The following is a 14,198-nucleotide window of genomic DNA, read 5'->3' on the forward strand; positions in this document are numbered from 1 at the left end:
AATTGAAAAGTAATAGACCAGGTCTGGTTTGGTGGGAAGGAGTATATGATGCTCAATTCTGTTTCATTTGAAAGCTCTTTTGAAAGTTAGAATCTTCAGCTGGACCTTAGGGTCAGCTTATTTTTTTAAATTAAATACAGATTGCTCTAGAGTAAAGATCATTCAAAATCCAATCTATTTGTTTTCAAATCAGATACAAGGTATTTTTTAAAGAATGAAAGAATGATAACAATGAAAAGGACTTCAGAAATGCATGTAATCCAACCCTGTGTATTTAAGCCCTGTTTCCTCCAAATGTCTTTGAAATGGTTCAACCATGAACCCCTTCAATTAACTAGAGTCTACTGAATACTCTTTGTGTAACAATAATATTTATTGAACAGTGCTCTGTGTCATATACAGTGCTAAACTTCATTTGGATTATCTCATTAAATTCACACAGTAACCCTTATAAAGAGTGCTTTTATTATTACCATGTCACAGACAAAAGGCCTGGAGCATATAAGGAAGTTAAGGTAACACCCAAGAGTACAGAGGTAATAAGTGCTCAGGCCAAGATTAGAACTGGGTGTCCATAAATCCAGAGCCCATGAAGCTAATCCTCAAGTCGCAGAGAAACTGTACTTGGTGCTGTGTTAATTTGGAAAATTTTGTTTTTGGAAACAATATTCAATTTATGGAAAACTTGAAATAATAAGATGAGTAGCATAAGAATAGTACAAAGAACATCATTATACCCTGTACATGATTCACCCATTAAAATTTTACCCACTTGCTTTGTCATTTGGAGGATAGATAATAGATAGATAGATGATAGATAGATAGATAGATAGATGGATAGATAGATGACAGATTAACAAATTGATATTGTGAAAGGAAAAATCAAAATTGAGTCAGTATTGCTAAGAGAGCTCTCTAAAATGGAGCCAGGAGACCATTATAGAAGTGAGACTTTGCACGTCTCAGCCTAGATGGAATCTGATCTTTTGACTCTCGTTGTCCTAAAAAAGTCACCCAGAACATCTACCAGAAACTCAAGATACTTATCCGACCCTTATCCTAAAATAACTCACAACAGCCTATCTACTTATTGGACCCCCTACCCTCTAATAACTCATGATTCCTTAAGGACAAATGTTTCCCAACTCGAGTCAGAGTTAATCACAATTCTCAGGGCTCTTTGTCTTCATAAGCCCCTCTTTCTCTTCCCCAAGCACTCTTTTGCTTTTACCCTAACCTATGTCTCCTGAATTGCAATTCTTAAGACCCCAAATAAACTCTTTTTTGTTATCTGCAGCTTTCTGAACTGTTTTTTGGTTGACATTACCAATAGATCTATAGATTTATACAGATAGATAAATTAGGTAGGAAGGTAGGTTAGCAGGTAGATGGATAGATGGGTGGGTGAATAGAAAGATAGATATTACTTTATAGATATAGATATAGATACGGTTGTGTACCATTTTTTTCTGAATTCTGAGAGAGTGAGCTGTATATGTCAGGGTCCATTATCTCTATATACTTCAATATCTAATTCTTGAGAATAGGATATTTTCTATCATAAACTACAGTTATCGACTTCAGTATAATTAACATTGGTAGGATACTTTTTTCTAATCCTCTGTCCTCTAATTTTGTCAGTTGACCCAGTAATGTCCATCACAGCATTTTTCCCTCCAGTGCAAGGTCCAGTCTCGAGTCAGTTAATGCATTTTATTATTGTCTCTTTTGCTACGTTTAATCTAAAACATCCTACAAACTTTGTTTTTTATGACATTGACAAATTTGAAGAAAATAGCCCTTTATTTACATTGGGACATTCTTCATTTGGGGTTTGTCTGTTTCTTTATAATAAAATTCAGCTAATGCATTCCAAGTTGGAATAATTCGTAAGTGATATTGTATCTTCCTCAAGTTATCACACCTGGAGGCCCACGATATCCGACTGCCCATTGTTGGTAAAGTTAAGTTGGATCAACCAGAGAAGGTTTGTCTTGTTTCATCATTATATATTGCTACTATATATTTACTATTATACAGAAACTAAATTGTACATAACTATATATATATACATATATATACACACATATATAATAGTCAATATATAGCTATTATGGAGTTAGTATTATACTGGTACTATTTTTCCCCTTACAACTGTAAGTAATCTGTGGGGAGATACTTTAATACCAAATAAATATCTTGCTCCATCAAAATTTTCCCCTGAATCAGTAATTCTTAAATGATCCAATCTTTAGCAAGATGGTTGCAAAATGCTGATTTTCTAACTCCAGCACTTCCTCTATATTTACCAGTAGGCACTTGGGATTCTACTGTAAGCAACAACCCTCCCTTTTCCCTCTTTTATTTGTTTATCCCTATTCTTATTTTTCAGTGGTCTGTTACTGTGCTTAATTGTTTTGGTGCTCAGATTGTCTTAGATGTTACCAGTAGAGGTCCTTGGAGCTGTTTCTGTACCCTTGTAATATGTCCCATCATTTTATTAACTGGGGGAAGGGGGGGAGCTTACTTTGTGGAATAAGAAGATATTCCCAACTCATTTTGTACCCATTGTACCTCAGCCCTAAAAACAAACATTTCTTCAAGGAATCCTAATTCCTTTTCATAAGGGAACAGTATCAGGGACAAGATGCTAGTATGGTAAGCTTTATTTTTAATCTTTTATCATTCTTTAATGTAGAACTTCTAAACTTTTTAGAGCTATCAGAAATCTTCCACTAATTAGAGCATGAACTCTTTCTTATGTATGTGGGATTTTAGTGGGTCTTGAAGGAGTTATAGGAGGATAAGGGAAGGGAGAAATATGGGATAAGAAAGTAATGAAGAGCTTCCTGAATTCCACCCCTAAAATTTTTAAGTGGGAAATACTCAATCTTGAACATCAGGGAACTGGTTTTTAGAATGGTTAAGCTAAACATATTATGAAGAAATGTCATCCCATCTGCTTTTGTTCTATAATTTGTATCAACATTTCCCCAAGTTTGTTCAGTGGAAATTAGTTTTATAAGTTCCTCTTTGAGAAAGGCACTGTGGTCAAGTTTAGGTAATGATGCTTACCAAATATTAGCAAGTTAAAGGCTCTGTTAAGTCCTGCATCAGAGAGACAACTGGTTAACTTTAACCCAATATTGCCACATTTATTTGAACCCCCCAATAACACTTGTTACCATCATTCAGAGCATTACTTGAAAATGTTAATTTGTATATTTGAAGTATAATGCTATTGAGCTGCCTTTAAGGTCCCTCCTCTTGTCCTTTTCTCTTCCGTAGCCCTCTGAGCAGCCTTCTATGATAGCTCTTAGTAAATTGCTTTGCAACCAGTTATTTGCTTATCAAACAGTTCCATTTGACAGAAAGGTCCTAGAAGACAACAATTTGTTGTCCTCAATATTTGCCATTTCTGCTACAGTACCTGGTACTTCATAGGCATTCAAAAAATATATATGCTGTTAAATTGAAGCAGTGACTTGCCTAAGAGATATCAAATTCACTCGAAATTTTATCTTAGCCCAGAAGCTTCTCTTCCTTCAGCTCTACCCCATTCAGTGAATTATTATTAAATTAATTTTACCCTGGAAACTTAGGAATCACTCTCCTTTATCCTTAAAGAATAGATGTCCAGTGGAAAAACAAAGCAATACATAGCCAGTGAGTGTAAAAGTTCATTTACCACTTGGATCAATGACGTTTTAAGTGATGGGTGTGGCCTCCATCTCCATCTAGCCCAGGATGAAATTGAACCCGCTGGGCAGAGCTACTTGTTCATCACTTCACGGTCCTTTCACACTCTTCTAGGGTGAATAAGACAAACAAGGTCCCTCCTCTCATGGAGCTATATTCTAGAGGATGAAGACAAATGAAAAAGAAGTGAACAAATAAATAAACAAGAAAATTCCCCAGAGCCCTAGGCACTTTGAAGACAATAAAACAACATAATAAGATAGAGGGTAAAGCGAGCAGGGCTAAAACTTTGAGGATGAGAAGAAGAAGCCAGGCCTGTGAAAATTTAGGGGCTGAGAATCTGAGAAGGAGGGAACAGCAGGTGTAAAGGCCTTGGGGCAGGATGCAACTTGGAGGGCTAAGCACCAGAACTGGCCCAGTGACAATGAAGCATAGGCATCATATGACATTCTATTGCTGCAGCATGAGACTATCCTTAGCAGCGTCTTGTGAAGGAGGGGGATGAAGGAGTAAATGATAGAGAAAGGTCTGAAAGCTGTTAACAGCAATAAATAAAGGAGGCAAGGTTTTAAAGTTAAGTGATGGACGAAAAGTACAGAATCTAAGTGAGCAACACAGTGGGAAAACAGCACCACTGCCTTCGCTGCTTATCCCTCAAGTCTCCTTGCTGCCTTTCCTTTGCATTCCCACTTTGTTTCTTTCTCTTCTGCTATCAAAGTCTTACCTTCTGTATGTGTCTCCCCCAGCCCATCAGCAGATCTCTCTCCTTTTCTACTTTCGTTCTCCCTTTACCTTTCTTATTCTTCCTGTGTGTCATAGCTTCCCCTTCAGCTAGCCCTTCTCATTCATATTAATTTATTTGACAAACCTTCGCCAAATTACTACTTTAACCAGTCACTCTTCTGAGTACCTGAAGAAAATACTAAGATGAATTAGCTTTAGTGCTCCCTGCCCTCAAGGAACTCGTGGGCTTCTATGGGAGACAGATGAACACATTGTTACAATGCAGTCTGTGCTATATACATGTCCAGACGCATAGACGGCCCCTCATCTTCATATGCCTTCTTCCCTCTGCCTTAAGCAATTATAATATAGCAACAGCCTCCTGCCATTCCTGCTTTTACCTCTCTGCCCTAAAATCTGCTTCACATGCTGCCGTAAAATTAATCTCCCTGAAATACTGCTCTTGCCAATTTTGGAGTAAGACAGAAATGGGTTCAAAATGTGCCCCCCAAAATAAAAACTAAGTGCAATGTTGGATCCTGGATAAGATCCTGGAACAGAAAAAGGGCATCAAGGAAGAAACTAATGAAAGTCAAAGAGGCCCACCGATTAGTTATAATACTGTACCAATGTTAACGTCCTAGTTGTTAACTGTTCTACGGTAAAGTAAGATGTTGACATTAGAAGTAAGATGAGTGGTCTGTAGGAACTCCCCGTACCATTTTTGGAATTTTCCTGTAAGTCTAATATTCATTTCAAATATTAGTTAAATGTTAGTTAATATTAGTTAGCTAATACTAGTTAACGTTAGTTTTTTAAAAAGACAATAAAGAAAGAATACACATCCCTGAAAACGTTCAAGAACGGGAAAACATAGAGTATTTCTAGCAGTGCTGTTCTTAATAACAAAAAACATAAAACCACCCAAATGTCAAACAGAAAAATGTCATCCAAAATAATATTCATACCATAGAATTCAGGATGGCAGTGAAACGAGCGGACGGCAACCACACCCATCGACACAGATGGTTCTCGTAGACATACACCGGGCAAGAGAAGCAACCATGGCGGAATCTGTGTGGCGTGAGCCCAGTTGTCTAAAGTCTGAGAACAGGCAAGCAGAATACCAAATGTAAACCTGTTTAGAGAAACACAGGTGGGTGGCACGTATAGAAAGAGAAGAAATGGGATGACGATCACAGAAGTCAGGCTGGGCTACCTCTGGTACCGAAGGGCGGAAGCGCACTCAGAGAGGAAGTACGTGCTCTCCTCCTCATGGTGCTCACGTAGGTATTTGTTTCATTATAATCCTTCAATTGCACATATACCCTTTATCATCCTTCTGAATGAGGATTGTGCCTGACAGTTTTAAATATATACAAAAATTATATATTATTCAAGATTACATATATTCTCAGTAGGGGAAGGGAAGAATTCTCCTCTAACTTTCTAGGTTCTTCTGGCCAAAGAATTAAATTGACATGAGTCAAATCAACAGGAGAAAATCAAATTTGATTTTGTACGTACGGGGGCTTCATGAGAAAAGACCCAAAGACAAGTTAGGCAAGTGAGGCTTATAGGCCGTCTGAGAGGAGGAGAAGGGGGAATGGGGCTTGGGACTTCAGAGGGAAGGAAGGTGATTCACGGGAAGATGGAAAAGAGCAAATGTTTGGTTCACAAAGGTTTGCTGGGCCACATAGAAACAGTGAGACTCAGAGAGGAATTTTAAGAAACAGACTTTACGAGGTCCCATTCCCCCACTACCCTCCAACTTCCCCACCTGCAGTCTACACACTGAGTTCATATTATACTATAGTTATCTATGGCATCTATGAAGATAGTTCCCTTCCTGGAACAGATCCTCTATCTACATTCCTTTAGGCAGTTAAGGGGAAGGTAAAAAGAATAACTTCCTGAGTCTTCTCTTTCTTAAAACAATCAGCCCCAAATAATCCTCATTATTATTTAGCTCCCCTACGGGTCCAACATTACTGTGTGACTCCAGGCAAGTTGCTTCTCTTGCTTATTTGTTAGTCAATTGATTGTGATGATGACTAAATCAAATGATGTGTAAAGCACTTAACACAAGCTTGGCCAATAGTAAACACTCAATAAATGCTAGTTTACAAGTAAAGATATATATAAATACATTTTTAAGCATATAGCATTAAAAATAATAATAAAAAAAGAAGAAATGGTCTCCTCAAGGCAGAATTAAACCACTTTATTATCATTATTATTATGCTTGTTATTATGGTGTTAAAGTAATAATAGCTAACATTTATTGAGCTGATACTATGTTTCAGGAGCTGTGCTACTTCTAAGGGGATCCTGGATTCTGGATGTTTAATTTTGTAGGTGATTCTACCACAGGTGAGAGTGGATCCCCACTTGGAAAAACAGAGCTCTAGCAGTACTGTCCCATAGAAAGAGGACACAAGTGTTTGAAAATGTAGGTCTTATCATTACTCAATTATGGCAAGGCAAACAGATCCGAAAATGACTGCCATTGAATCTGTTATATTCACAGATCCCAGGAGGAGGGGCAGGTCATTCCATGGGGAGCCACCTGGGGAAGTACCAGGGTCAGTCAGGAGGCAGGGAGTGAGGGGAAAGTGGGTGAGAGTCTTTATTGTGGGTTCCACAGGGAGGAATGGGTGAGGCAGGGCAAGCGGGTTTGGGATTGGCTAGTTTGAATAATTTCAGCTGGCTCTGGGGCATAAGGGCTGTTCCTAGCTGTCTGGTACCTGGCCCTAGGATGATTAGGGCAGGTGGATACCGGCCTGGAGTGTAAGAGTCCAATGAAGGAGGTAGCTGGGGGGTATGGGCTCTGGATTCGTAGCTTTGTATTAATATATGGAAGGTGCTCTTCTCACATGCCAACTTTTACTATCTAGAAATTGGCGAACCCTGGGAGACACAGCCCCTTCGGGGTCAGCAAGGCCCCAAGATGTCAAAGCATCAAATACAGAAACTAGAAAAGGCAGTTGTAAAGCTAGCCACAGATGTAAATTTACATTTCCTAGTAACCAAGAGTAAAAAAAAAGAAAAAAGAAATGACTTCTAAGGAAATGTCTTAAATACTATCATTTCCACATGTAATTGATATAAAAATTATTAATGAACCATTTTACCTTTTTGATACTAAATCTTTGAAATCCAGGATGTATTTTACACTTAACACAGGAGGCGATTTTGACGAGCCACATTTCAAGGGCCGCATGTGGCTAAGGGCTACTCTGTCAGACAGTGCAGCACTAGAGGACCACAGAAAAATTCAGTGAGGTTGACAGAGACTTCAGAGAAATCTCTGAGCATCTGCGGGGGCAGCCGTGTGGCTCATTAAAGTGATCTCTGTTCTCTTACTCCCAACCCCGCCTCAGCACATTATCAACACTGCTCTTGTCTTTTCGGAGCTCCCTCCCTCTGCCCTCCCCCTCAGTACCAGGTCCCCCATCATCGCTGCCATCTCCTCTTTCCCTGTCTCCCTGTGAGTGGTCTCTCCTGGCTTGGACAAAGGAAAGACGCTGCTACGGCTTTTCTCGAGTTACTAGCATAGAAATCACTGCTCCTGGGGAAGGGACTGAGAGTGACCTTGGTGGGGAGAAGGATGCCAGAAGAACTTCCTGAACAGGCTTTGGCTGCCAAAAAATAAAAATTTAAAAAAGATAATCACAGGTTCTGTATTCACTGCTGTATGCACAAAACAACCCTTACCCAACAATAAAACTTCTTTCTTGGTGATTTGGATATAAAGAAAGAAAACTGATGTTTTTTTTTTATTTTTGTTATTGCAATCTATATGTCAGCTTAAGGATCACAAAAGAAAAGCCATAAAATAACAATTTATATTACATTAAAGGGTAAAATTTTTTAAAACAAAGTAGTTTGCTAGTCTCAGAAAACAACTTCAAATCATGTCTGCTTTTTTACTTTTGCCTCTGATCATTTGCAGTATTTACGAGCATTCTTGGTGACATTTAATACAGTTCAAGCAGTTTTAATGCCGAAATGAGCAAGGTCCATGTAGCACTTCTCAACCTAGACATCACATGACAAGCTAAGTTTCTCAAGATAATGTTCCCTTGGTTTCAAGCTCATTCGCCTTTGATCTCTATTTTTTTTTTTAAATAAATTTATTTATTTATTTATTTTTGGCTGCGTTGGGTCTTCGTTGTTGCGTGCAGGCTTTCTCTAGTTGCCATAAGCAGGGGCCACTCTTCCTTGCGGTGCGCGGGCTTCTTATTGCGGTGGCTTCTCTTGTTGCGGAGCACGGGCTCTAGGCATGTGGGCTTCAGTAGTGGTGGTATGCAGGCTTCAGTAGTTGTGGCTCGCGGGCTCTAGAGTGCAGGCTCAGTAGTTGTGGCGCACGGGCTTAGTTGCTCCGTGGCATGTGGGAATCTTCCCGGACCAGGGATCGAACACGTGTCCCCTGCGTTGGCAGGCAGATTCTTAACCACTGCACCACCAGGCAAGTCCCTGATCTCTATTTTTAAGGTATAAATATGACACGCAGGAAAGTGAGAAATAAGGAGCGTTGTCCTGAGCCAGGAATCCTGTGAATACATCTCAGACAGGTTGATTCACAGCTCAGCACACAACCTGAGACCTGAGAGGTGCCCTTGTCTTCACTGTGTTTCCTATAAATAGTGGTTGACTACAGATCTTCACAGAAAATGTCAGCTCCAGTGACATTTCCAGGACTAAGAATTTAGATCTACCTTAACGTCTTCTTGAAATTTCATAAAAGATTTATAAAAATATAGCTACGTCTGGTAATGGCCACTCTAACTTTGGCTAGCATGTTGAAAAAAATTCTTGTTTACATTGTTATTTTCAATCAAGTTACTCCTCATGAACATCTCTGGTAAAACTCTCTGAACTTGAATGAGAATGAACTTGAACTTTAAATGGTCTTGAAAAATATGCATTGCTTTTTCTTATAAAGTAGTACTTAAAAGGCGCATGGGTTATACAATGACACGAAGCAAAAAATAGGGCTTCGTTCTCGGTCTCAATTACTCAAGTGATACAGGACAGAATGCTTCAAGAGATTTCTCAGAAACCCTCCACATCCATGATTTCAAGGGAAATCACTAGTGTGTCTTCAAAACACTAGTTTGCACTGGTGGAATATCTGTCTGATAAAAGGCCACAACCCAGTACAAGGTAATCATTAGGGAGACATTATTATTATTTTGCTAATTAGTCAAAAATCATTGGCTTTCCCGTGGCTTCTTCCTGCTGAGCAATCATTTGATCTCGCTTATGTTGACAAACACGCACGTCACCGATTCTGCTTCATTTATCATTTGACAGGGACAATGTTTGCTTCTTCGTGTGTGAAAAAAGGAAAACTGAGTGTAAGCAAACAGGCAGCAGGAACCAGGAGATAACTCAAACTCGTTTTCTTGTTTAGAAATAAATTTATAAATAAATAAATAAACAAGTAAACAAACAAATAAATAAAAGGGTGCAATTGCTTGCTTCCTAACAAACTAGTTTTTGTGTGCTCTGGCAGGTGCTGACAGAGATTTCATACCTTTAAGAATAAACCAGATGAGAAAGTGAGGAAAATCGGTATACTTAATATTGAGAGAGGGAGTAAGTGAGAACCTAACAAAAGACTGAAAAATCTTAGGAAAGAGTCAAAGATGTGGGATATTCTTTTTTCTGTTTGAATTAATAATATCGAACATACGTTCAGCTAGAAAGAAAGATGAAAAGGACCTTCCCTTTGCCTCTACTTGGTTAAAATATAAGAAAAATGTTACATGCTGTGTAAGACAGACTTTCAGATTCAGTGTGACAATCATTTGAAATTCCAATCAGGCTGCTTAGATTCTGTTACTAAAAAAAAAAAAAAAATTAAATCAGGAACTAAAATAAAGTGTCTAATAATTGCTTTGGGAAAAATATATTTGCTTCTATAGAGGAATGTGTCAGATAGAGCTTAGTCAGTGCAGCCCTGGCCAGTTAACGGGATCAAATGCTTGACTGACTGGTTGATTATTTATGCAGAAATCATCATTATGATAAGAAAAAAGAAGTGGATGCAAGGGCTTCAAGTAAAAGGGCATCTGGAGGTGGCTAAGGGGGCAGATTGGGACAAGAGTGAGGCGAGGAGGGGGCCATACATCCCAGGTTAGAATAAACTGGGAAGACTAGTCGGTTTCTACAAGGAGCTGGTTTGGGAGCCTGATGTTCCCAGACAGTGTCCAGGTTCTATGTTGCCTGTAATCTCAGGTGGATTAAAACTCACTTTCTTCATCTGCAAGACAAAATAGCCATTTCACCCAGATACTGCAACTCAGTTTCAGACCCCAAAATTCTTAAAAATGCAGGTGCTCTTATATGAACATTGAAAAAATCTTAAATAGAAGATTAAGTGGTTGCTGAGATGTGAGAAACACAAGTCAAGGAACATTCCCTATATGTTCTTACGTTTGTTTTTAAAGCATATGTTCAATGACATGGATGCGATAATCTATTAAAGGATCGTGTACTTTTTACTGGCCATGAAAACTCCACTTATATAAATTCCTTTTAATTTTTACTAAATTTTACTCATGGTTTTCATTTGTGAATGTAATTTGTATTAGGGAAACAGTACCAAACTGCATTTCTAAAAAACCTTTCCTGCTACTGAAATTTAATATGTTATAGCTTAACTTCTGTATTCGTTAAGAAAGAGGCATTCAGAATTCAATAGTTTAAACCCTTTCTTTACCAGCATCCCAACAAACGTTAGATTTTTTCATCAGACAATAAAAATATTATTTAAATAATAATAATAGTCCACAGATAATTTGCTTGGCAAATTTTAAGATGTTAACTATGCCACTGCCCTTTTATACAGGAATTTTTTAAAGTGAGGCCATTTCCAAGTTTATGTGATAAGTGCAATCAAGGTGGCCTGGATGTCATGCTTTAAGTTAGAGGAAAGTTATTAGCTAAAAAAGAAAAAAAAGCTCCAAACTTTATTTAAAGTACTTTTCTAAGCCATTTTAATAAACAAAAGCAAATTTACCATGATGAAAGAGTAAGCAAAAACAAAAACAAAGATCTTCCTTTTATTCTCCAGAAGACACAAAGTATAATTTGTTTAGGTACACAAACAACTTATACTTTGTGTCCAGAAGACACAAAGTATAAGCTGAGCTAGCATTTAACTGCTAGCTCAAATGCTTTTGATCTTTGTTAAATGGTGGAGGTTGGCTTGACACACAATTTGTGTATGTATCTAATTCCACCTAAACCTTTTGCCAGAAAAACAAAGTGCCAGGGCCCTTATTTTGCCAGCTAACTGTCCAGAACACATTTTTCCCCTTCCTTTTAACCCATGTTTTTAGAGATAAAATTAACTCCTGAAGAATAAAATGCTTTCTTCAGAATGCTTGACAACTTTACAAAGAGAAAAATCAGTATTTTAGTCACTATTTGCAAATAAAATATTATAATAAAATGCTTCTTCTCATCTTAAATGGATGCAGGATATTATTAGCAAATAGAATATTCAAGGCTTAACTCAAATGATTAAAAACTGTAGCTGTCTCATTAATATAGGATTTTAAGGTAATGGCACAATGGCTCATTGGTTCTTTGTGTGAATAATGTGATCAAATGAAGCGGGGGAGGGGAGGGAGGCTAAAAGACTACAGAATCATAAGAGCTGATTTCCACTGGCCACGAGGAAAACATACGGAACAGTATCCCCACTCTCTTTTCTTCTCCCTGACAATGATTTTGAAACGTTGAAATACAACTTTTTGGCCTACTGTTTGTCAACAATGACGGCTAAGAGGTACCTGGAAGAAGAAATCAAACAATGTGCGTATTAACTTGGATTACTAACAATTTGCCCACATTTCTTTTCCACTTGAAATTATAAGGGTTATATTTTGAGTTTGATTATAACTGTTGTATGTCTCCAGGTATGGTGAGAAAAGGGACACACACACACACACACACACACACACACACATATCTCTGACCTACTGCCTTTGGTTTCTTATCTATCAACATATCATCTCATGTTTGCCCATTTGAATAGCATCTTTGTTCCAGACCCATGAAATTATTTCACACACTATACCAATTAAGTCCCATCACAATTGTTCTTTTCTTAGGAATTATCCCATATTCCAGATCCAAAAGTGAAATCACAGGGAAAAATGAATATTCCAAACAAGAACTAAAAGTGATTTGAAAAATCTCACTCCTTACTCATTATTTTTTCTCAAGTTTTTGGACCATTTTTATCTCTCTCAAGAGTAATGAAAATCTACACACATGCAATAGAGGCTTTAAACCAAGTTACATGAACATGGAATCTGCTTTGTGCAAAAAATAGAAATATCATACCACATTCATTTTAGTAATAATTTCATGCTTTGTCAGCATGTCATCTGTTATCAAAATTGTGGACAAATATCCAGATTAATTTGTTAATCTGTATAATACAAGGCTTTTCTTTTCATTCTTTGTGTCCCAAATCCTATAAAATAGGGCAAAAATAAACAAAAGAAATACACACGTTCTGTACACACAGTGTACAATCTATGTATTTAAAGAGGCAGGGTTTGTCACATAAAGGTAACCATGAAAAACCGACTCAAAGAAAACCAAATCAATTTTCAGTAGACAATGGAACAATTAAAAGGCATCATGACTGAATATGTCTTTCCCACTGCAGCTTGGGATGTATTTTTAGGGTTAAGTGGGCCGCAGTCGAGCCTCCTGAAATCCCCTCATTCTGGAAGGCAGCTTGCTCCAGGGCCTGAGCTGGTTCTTCTTCCCTAGCTTGGTCTCTGCCACCGCTTCGCCCGCCTCCCTGTGTCCAACATCAAAATCACACACCGTCAAGAGGAAGAAAGCCCTCTGCTTCAGCAGTCATTGTGAGTGACGGCAACACACCAGGACGATGGCGAAAGTGCCGGAGAGAGTGTGTTACCTCTAATCACCGGCAATTATCAGCGAGGCCCCCTGAATTCCGCCCTCTGTCCCAGGCCCTGGGAGGGAGCTGCGGTGGTGAACAGAACAGAGGCATTCTCAGGAAACCATTTCATCTTAAGATTTCTATACCATGCATTTTTAGTCTCTTTTTCATGAGGGCTAGAAAGATACCACCTCACATTTGTTTCCCAGTGAATGTCACAAATCTGTTCTCAGACTAAAGGATATCCTTGTCAAGAGAGGCTGCTAAAATCCCAAAGCAGACAGTTAATATTTTTGTTCCATTTTAATTAAATGCTTAAAACCCTCAAGGTACCCACAGTATTCATTCTAAGAGTTATTTATCTAGATAAACTGTATTAGTGTAGGTGAGAGATTATCATTTTATCACATTTTATAAATTACACGTGGCTATATGCCTGCATACCAGTTTCCCCTTCCAGGAGATACTGTATTTGTTAAAAAAAAAAAAAAAAAAGACAGCATTTTATTTTTTTATACAACAGCTTTGAAAACTATGCATAGCACATTTTATTTACAATATAGGTTATGTACATAATTCTGCTGGGTAGAGGTATAGCTGGACAACAAGTGCTATTTCTAACTCACCTGAACAGGCTTAAAATTGCAAAAAGCTGGACTTATGCTTAAAGTTCTTGATAAGGAACTAAATATATTTTCACAGCCTGCGTGCACTCTTAAAGGCAGATCCCGCTGTGGCCTGCTCCGTAAGCAATGCAGTAGGTGTTTGCATATCGGCATAAGATGCTGCAGTGTGGTGGAGGGCTTGAATACTTTCCAGAACGAGGGAGCCTTCATGA

General features: G+C 38.2%; 1 long non-coding RNA gene across 1 annotated transcript in view; it reads right to left on the reverse strand.

Annotated features, from left to right (window-relative positions):
• LOC130705567 (uncharacterized) overlaps positions 1-14,198 on the reverse strand; it is a 268,511-nt gene that overhangs the window by 19,139 nt on the left and 235,174 nt on the right. Inside the window, exons 5-6 of the long non-coding RNA XR_009005850.1 lie at positions 5,391-5,560; positions 3,689-3,857 (exon numbers count right to left, since the gene is read on the reverse strand). This is a non-coding gene — a long non-coding RNA (uncharacterized LOC130705567). The remainder of the gene's footprint in view (positions 1-3,688; positions 3,858-5,390; positions 5,561-14,198) is intronic.

The sequence above is a fragment of the Balaenoptera acutorostrata genome, chromosome 17 (assembly GCF_949987535.1).
Source record: "Balaenoptera acutorostrata chromosome 17, mBalAcu1.1, whole genome shotgun sequence".
NCBI lineage: Eukaryota > Metazoa > Chordata > Mammalia > Artiodactyla > Balaenopteridae > Balaenoptera > Balaenoptera acutorostrata.